Source organism: Cyprinodon variegatus, unplaced genomic scaffold, assembly GCF_000732505.1.
Source record: "Cyprinodon variegatus isolate N-32 unplaced genomic scaffold, C_variegatus-1.0 Scaffold864, whole genome shotgun sequence".
In the NCBI taxonomy this organism is placed as follows: domain Eukaryota; kingdom Metazoa; phylum Chordata; class Actinopteri; order Cyprinodontiformes; family Cyprinodontidae; genus Cyprinodon; species Cyprinodon variegatus.
The window spans coordinates 135,890-144,331 of NW_015151317.1; positions in this window are offsets into that span (position 1 = coordinate 135,890).

Sequence of the window (8,442 nt, forward strand, 5' to 3'; positions counted from 1 at the left end):
CCCCAGCTCAGGTAAAAATCTCTCTTTAGGATAACTATAAGCAATGTGGATTACATACCAGCCAATTTCCTTTAACTGTGGAAGAAAAACATCACTTGTTCTCTTGGTCAGTGGATACAAAACTGGAAAATATACTGACAAGTAAGAAAAAATGATAAAGGAAATCTCTTTGAAGAGGGAATCACCATGGTAACACATACAGTAGAATGATCAGTAAAAGGATTTATATTTCAATTCAATTCAGTTTATTTATATAGCACCAATTCACAACATATGTCATCTCAAAGCACTTTACAGTTCAACCAGATCATACAGTCAAATTGATTGAAAGTTTTCTATCTAAGGAAAACCAGTTGATTGCATTGAATCATTGACTCATTGACCGAGGAGACCGGTCCTTTAAAGCGGTGGCACCCCGTCTTTGGAATGAACTCCCCCTGTCCCTGCGCTCTCTGGACTCGGTGGATATCTTTAAAAAGCAGCTAAAAACAGACCTGTTTTCACTAGCCTTTCAAAGCACATAGCGTGTTGTTTTATTCCCTTATTTATTATAGCTTTTATTGCATTTTATCTGTTTTTACTTGTGTTGTTTTTATGTTATCATGTGAAGCACTTTGTGACTTTGTCTGTGAAAAGTGCTATACAAATAAAGTTTACTTTACTTACTTTACTCAAATGCAATCCCACTAAGCATGCTTGTAGCGACAGTGGAGAGGAAAAACTCCCTTTTAACAGGAAGAAACCTCCAGCAGAACCAGACTCAGTGTGAGCGGCCATCTGCCGAGGCCGACTGGGGTTCAAGGAGACAGAAGCAGAGATACAAAAGGCAACTGTAAAAGTTGGCCCCGTCCAGGAAACACACAGCCAGGCAGACGAGCTCCGAGCCAACTCCCTATTTCAGCAGTCTTCTTAAAAACTTGCCATAGCTGAAGGACCCTAAACTACACAAATGGTTTAGATTCTGTTCTTGTTAGAATGGTTCAGTCAAACTCCAAATCAAGTAAAGATTGGGGCAAGATTTATGAAAATGTATATAAACTGATTTTCACTTCAGTTTATGTCATGAGTTAAAGTGATCAATCACTAGATTTACAGATTTAGTGGAAACAAACTTCAAAAGACATATCTAGCCTTAATGTGAACAGTCTTAAGCTCCTTCATCCTTTAAACAGCTTTCTTCTTCTTCACATCAATGAACTACTTTGTGTTTCATATAAAATTTTATTTAGAAAAAAAAAGGGAATGTGAAATAGGTCCAAACATCTTACAAAAACCTGAAGTGGAACCTGTGAGTAACAACCCGTCTGCAGAGAGAGATTAACTACCTTTTCTCTACTCATCTCCCACTTTGTTTTGGTTATCCTGTGCGAGTTAGGATGATGGATTCAGGGTGTGTGAATGTTGTCAGGGATTTGGCCTCTACGATGAAAGAGTGAATGAATCTGCAGTAAAAATTTGATCAGGAGATTCAGTAAAGCTGATGCATGAAAGTTAGGTGGGTGGTTATTTGTCAGTGCTGCAAGCCCATTCTTGCCCCCTTTTTTTTCCTCTTCAGACTGCACTGTATATCTCTCATCACAACTGCGCTGGAGGCACAATATGCAGCAGCCTTGGTGGGAGCCTGTCTGAAATGATTGCGCTGCTCCTCTAACGTTTGTATTTGTCTTTCAGGAGACAAGGAGAAGAACAGCGGTGGGGGTATATGGGTGGGTGGGGCGAGGCGAGGGGCTTCTCTAAAGTCTGACAAATTGCTGAAAATTGCCTTCACACAGTCATTCCTGTTTGGACACACTCACCACATCTGGATGTGATCTGGCAACAAAAGTGCCGTGGCGGAGGGCTTAGCTCCCAGAGTGGTGCTGCATATTACCCAAACCCCTCACCACCTCCACCTTTCTTCCTCCTCCGGTTGGATCTGCAAACACCCTGCCGATCTCCACCCCCCAAAACTCATCTCTCTGTGGGGCACCAGGAGCTGATGGTGCTGTGTGCTGATGCTAAGCGGTCGCCCCATAGACCGGAGCATTCCTGAGCACCTCTCTGACTTTAAGGGTATCAGTGGGTTGTAATTGAGCCGTCTGTTAAAATAATTGCAGCACTGTGATGCTGCGCGCTGCACAGCCTTTCAAAGGAGAAAGCTGTTCACAATCTGGCAGTAAAAGAACGCTGAAGATAAATCATCTTTCTTTAACACTACAGAACACAGCCCACCAAAGACAAAGCATTTAATGAATCCTGAACATTTTGTTTTACCATATAAACTTTTAAGTCTGCTTCCATGAATGGGGGCCTGAATTCATATCTGTCACAGTTTAGTCTTTTTTTATTGCAATTATGCATTTTGCAGATTTCCACATTCATTGTCCTTTAATACATGCTTCTAATTAACATGCCACAGACCAAGAAGTAGAGGAGAGGTCATGGGTAAATACTTGCAGCATTTTCAGCCATGCAGCTGTGTAGCTGGACAGGAAAAAACGAGTGTACAGCTGCAGACGGAGGCCTCGTCTTCTCAAATTGCTTCTGCCTCAGTTTCCTGCTCTTTCCTACAAACCAGGCCAAAGAGGGGCTTTATTAGACCCACCCCCGCTGTAATACCCTGTGATGTCATTGGGGTTTTTTTCTCTTTTTTTGGTTGCTCCCTTTTTTATTTTATTTTTTTATTCCTCTTGCTGGTGCCACCGCTGTTGTTGGGCAAATATTAACAGGTGTTGGAGTTGGGAAGGAGAATGAAGTGAAGCTTTTTTCTTCTAATGTCCTTCACCTGCCCATCTGTCAACAACTATGACCACATCTGCTTCAGTTTTGACTTCCCCTGGTTTTGTTTGTCCATCTGTGTTTGTACCCCCTCCTGCCTTCCCTGCTCCTTCTTATTCTTCCCATCAGCAGAGGGAGGTTGAGGAATAATCAGGTCAGCTTTGAAGCTCCATGGGCCCTGTTCAGAATTTTCACGGTACGTGAGCACGAGCAGTTGCAAAAGCAGTTAGAGCTCCTTAAGTATTCATCCATCTTGAGGACAAAATGAAAACAAATGAGAAGAAGGGGAAACAATGAGTATGATAAGGTTGGAGCAAAGGAGAAGGTAAAGAAGACAGCCCGAGGACTGAAGCGAAGCACAAAAAAGGTGAATTCCTGTGTTCCAGCTATAGAACTGTTACTGATTGCTTTACAGTATCCTCTACTGTGTACCTTTGGATGTTGCTTTTGCACATCTGACAGCCAGTGTGTTGCTGAACATGTGGAGATTCAGAGAAGGTGGTGGCCCCTTTAGTCCCAACAATAATTAGACATGACTTTAAAGGAAGTCTAAAATCTCCACATCATATGGACAGCACTTCCTGTCTTCTAACAATGTAGGATTTAGGTTATTTGAAACTATTTGCTCCACAGCTGCTTTACCCTCCCATTTCCTGTCCATAACGCTCTGTCTATGCCTCTCCCTGCACCGCCCAACGCAAATATATGAGGTGGATTATGTGTTTGCTGGGGGTCTGTTAAGATTTGGATTGAACTTTTTCTCTAAGTTCACCACTTACAGATCCTGCTGTTGGGTATTTTCTTATGTTTTACAAAAAGTTGGAGAACAGATCCTAATGTGTCTTATTTAGGCTCATTTTGGGGTACCGTCACAATGAAGTGTCTCTATCATACACATAACTGGCTACACACCAGCATGTAGTGTTGAAGGGATATTGTGCAACAATTGCAAAAATCAATGACCGCATTTACACTTGTTATTATTGGTGTATTATTACATTCACTAATCATCAGATTCATTTTCATAAGCAAAGAATTCTAGTTAACACATAAGGCTTGTTACCCATGACAGTCTACCATCTTGAAAGTACCGTGGGCGGTGAGGGATAAATTAGTACTAATGCACGGAATAATAATGCTTTTCCTATTCTTGCAGTTCAGTGTGATTGAGAGGCTGCGGCGAAGATCATTCGGAGACGCTAACTAAACAATGGAAAGTCTGCGCTAATGCAGCACAATGCAGGACCATGCATTAAGCAGCAGCAACACAAGAAATGGTTTCACCACCAAGAAAGCGAAAAAGAGAACTTAAAAGAAAACAAAACTAGAGACATCAATAAAAGAAGACAAACATCGGGCAAAGAAAGGAGAAAGATTTGAAATAGGAAGCTGAAGTTATTGCTGCTCGTTACAATAGAAAGCATAACAGTAAATCCTGCAAACATATACCAATCTTGTTGTTACAGGACGGTATCTTTACTTTGGTTTAGTAGCTTTTAAAGCCCTGGTGAATTCTAACTTTTTGTCACAGTATTAGCCAGCTTGTAGAGTCTCCTTTAGATCACTTACATTTGTGTTGTTGAGGCTTTTTGACATAGACCGGCTACTGTTGCTGCAAGTCTTGTTTCACGGCTAGATGAAAGCAATTCATACATAATATTAGTTTAAATATGTAAAAGAAAAAAAAAGAAAAAAACGTTACAGGTTTATGAGATTCTGTGCCGATACCTGATTTGAGTTTTTGTAGATGCAGCCTATCACTAAATCCTTCTAATCAGAACAGATTAAATGATAATGTATGTTATTATTCTAAGTAGGTAAGAGTATTGATATGGTGTCATTAAGGGGATATAAATCAGACAGTCAGGCTCTTGATACGATCTGCTTTGAAAGCCAAAACCAAAGCCAGAATCATCAAGGAAATCCCATAAAGACTTTTGACAAAACCATTGCCCAAAAATGCTTGTATTTTTTTTTTATTGAGAATAAAAATACCAATAAAAGTATAACTGACAATCTAAGATGGGATGAATTGAAAAGTGTATTTTCTAAAATTAATAATTAGTAATTAATACAATAATGTCCATCCTTTGATCATTGTGTACAATATGTGATCATAGTTACATTATCATGCTATAATTACTTTGTAATATTACTTTGTTCACAAATGATTTTTGTTTAACTGCTTTAAACTTCATTATGTAGTGGTTATGTTCATAACAGGAAAACATTTGGCCAGTCATACCATAGGTATTTCACCTCCTTGCTGATTCTTATGGTCTTGACTTTCTTGTTACAGTAACAAATACTTTAGAAATTAGACAAAGATAAGGACTAGAAACACAAAATACAAATTTCATATGTTTTCAGCTTAATAGTTCCCTTCTAGTTCAGCTACCCTGAGTTCCCACTCTTGTAACAGACATTAATACTTATACCTACTTATTGCGCATTTTTAAGTTAGAGGACTCAAAACACTTTACGCTACCTTGAATCATTCAACACACATCCATGGTAGCAAGCTATAATATAATGTAGCCACAGCTTCCATGCAACAGACTGACAGAAGCAGGGATGCCATATAGCCAGTGCCACCAAACCACCAACAGCATACAAGGTGGCTAAAGGGTCTTACCCATGGAGTGGCAACTGGCAACCCACCGGTACTGGATAAAACCTTGTCCGATATCATAGATCTTAAAGGAACTAGAGGCATGAATTGTGAAAAAATACACCTGCATGCCCATTTTTTTTAATGATAATGGGTGAATAAGCATTAAACCATAGAGCCCACCCATGTTTCTTTCTATTGCCTTGAATTGGCTGCCTGCTGCATAATACGCTCCAACAGGCCTAATTTCCCCAGCAGTCATAGGGATGTGACGTCAATAGACATTGCATGCACAGGTAGCAGTTGTTTCAGTTTTAGTAGAAGAAGAAGGCAAAAGCACCTATTTCTTTACTTGACACATTGCTTGTGCTGTTATAGAATATACGCTGTGATCTTGTGGTAAAACATCAGATATTAGACAGTGTTACAGCATCACCGGTGTATTGCTGTAAATATGGCCTGTCTGTGAAGTGTTTCTGCATGCTCCCATGCTGACTTGGCTGGTAGTTGATATTACCCACAGTGCCACTCTTGTCACTCGTGAGTCCCATCTCCTCATCCTGCCTCTAGTTCCCTTAACTCCAACTTATTACGTACTAAATGGACATTATCTTGCACACCTCTCCGGACATTTAAATGCATATCCTGGCAGGCGCTTAAGGGTCTTGTGATGCTAGTTGTGCCAGATTAGAAAATGAAGGCTAAAGGCAGCTAAGCTTAGTCAGCAGTAACACTAGGAATCTGAAACTCTCTCCCATCAATAAAAAAAGCTGTTATAAACAAGTAATTGTGGAACCGCTTTTGCAAAACCAGACATAAAAATTGTTAATGGTTTTGGTATTTTTTTTTCTTGTGTAAAACACTCTGTGGTGTCTCAAAAGGTCCTATATAAGTAGAATTTAAATTACAGCCTTGTACTTATATAGTGCTTTGGTCAAGTCCCATTGCATCTGTGATAAAACTAACAACATGAAGAAAATAACATCATATTTATAGTCAAACACAGTGTTTGCATTAGCATGGTTTGGGGTTTTTGGACCTAGAATAATTCCCTTATTAGATAGAATTACTTCTATTTTCTACCACCAAATCCTAAAGGAGAATCTGTTTAAAAATGATCTTTGTCTGATGGCAAAGCAATTGATTATATGAACATTTAAGTCGCACTCAATCTGTACGGCAGTCCAACCAACCAAAGAGATAATCTAATTTTATTTTAAAAGAAAAGTTGAAATAGTTTACATGAAAAATTAGAGCCAACAGAATCTGAATCTGTAACACCTGCCAAATCTAATTTAATCATAGTCCCTAAATAACAGCCGTTTGAGCTACCGTGGATCAAAAGCTGAAGGCTGAAGCCAAAAGATTAATCCCATAAAATTTTCCAAAGCAATTCCAAAAGTACACCCATGTTATAAACAATAGAAAAGCTCTTCTAAGGACTGCACATCACCCAGCCTCACCATCCAGCTCCACCTCACACCTGCTGTGTGCTGTGAGAGGAGAGAACAACTGGAGGCCCGAACACTGGGTGCTTGTATGCACGTTTGGGAGACAGAAGCACAAGTGGGCATGCGAGCTGTTGAATGAACGCCTGTTTTTACGTGCGCATGGATGTATAAGAATGCATCAGGGCTCGTGGCACAAAGCGTGGCCTCGGCTCGATTTAACCTTCTGCTGAATGCCACAGCGACGCCAGTCAGACTTTGTGTGGCCACATACCTCCAGTGAAAAAGATATGGAAAAAATCTGTGGACCAGTAAATCTTTGAGATTACATGGCTCCTCTTGGCTCTGGCCTCAATAATGCCTCAAATCCATCCTTGCGATATCACTGTTATTTGGGGATTTTATCAACAAAAAATAAAACAAAAAAGCCTTCTTCTTATTGTGACTGTTTACTAACACTTATGAATGCCTTAGAACAAGTTAGCATGTGTGTACAGAGAAGATTATCGATACATGACAGGGAAGATTATGTGCAGGAATAGCAGTGGATAAACTAAAACACAAGATTGCCTTTATTGTTCTTAATTGCCTCTGGGCTTCGATGAATGGCCAGCGCAGCTGTCTGTGTGAACAGCTGCCAGCCCAAAAAGGTTGGACCAAGCAGCCTCTGGTGTGAAGGGAAGAACAGCACAGCAAGAATCCTGTGCAGACAATGAAGGATTTTACAAGTTCACAACTCTGAGAATAAAAAATGCATGCTGGATTAAGAATCCCTTATTGGAAAATCACATTTGTTTCCGAAGCATTTTTTCCCAGGGAAAACTTACAAAGATGCATTATCTGGGCTGTCCGAGCAAAGCAGAAACAGCATGGGGAGTTATTGCATGAAGTTAACTAAGACAGATACTGTTTTCTTCTTCTTTCTGCTTTGTTAATGTGAAATTTGTGCATTTATAACAAACAACATCCAGCTGTGGAAAAGCAAAAACTAATTTAATCTGAATGACTTGATAAAGAAGCCCATATGGAATCTCTGCACAAAAGTTTGTCAGACTTGAATTAAGTACTGTTGTTTTGCTCGCTCCCTCCGTCTGCCTCAGCCTCAGGCCTTGTGGCTGACTGCTTCACATCTATAAATCACTGAAAACGCATGCTTATATCCTGAAGCAAGCACATTAAGACAGCCTGGCAAGTAACATTCACTTTCTAGCCTGGCCTGTTTGCAGAAGCCATCCGATAACCGAGTACATATTATAGGGCATGATTCCTCTTGTTTGCAAATTCTGTACATATTATGTTTTAACGATGATGCCACATAAAAGGGTTGGATGCAGATGAAGCTGTGGCTGCATTCTGTTTTGGAGATTGTTACCAAGCACTCACTGCAGTGTCTCAGGTGTTCAAATACTGAAAATAGAGCTCAAAGAGAAAGAATTTGAGTTGGAGTGGGTGTGGGATGTGGAATCTGGTTTAAAAAAAATGAAACCAAGACATGCTCAGCAGCTAAGGTTTCTCATGTCATTCTATAAAATTTCATTGTATTTGTGCACCACCTGTGAACATAGCAATCCTATAGTAACTTTAGAAATAAGTGATCGTTTGATATTTTGTCCTTTTACAGACAAA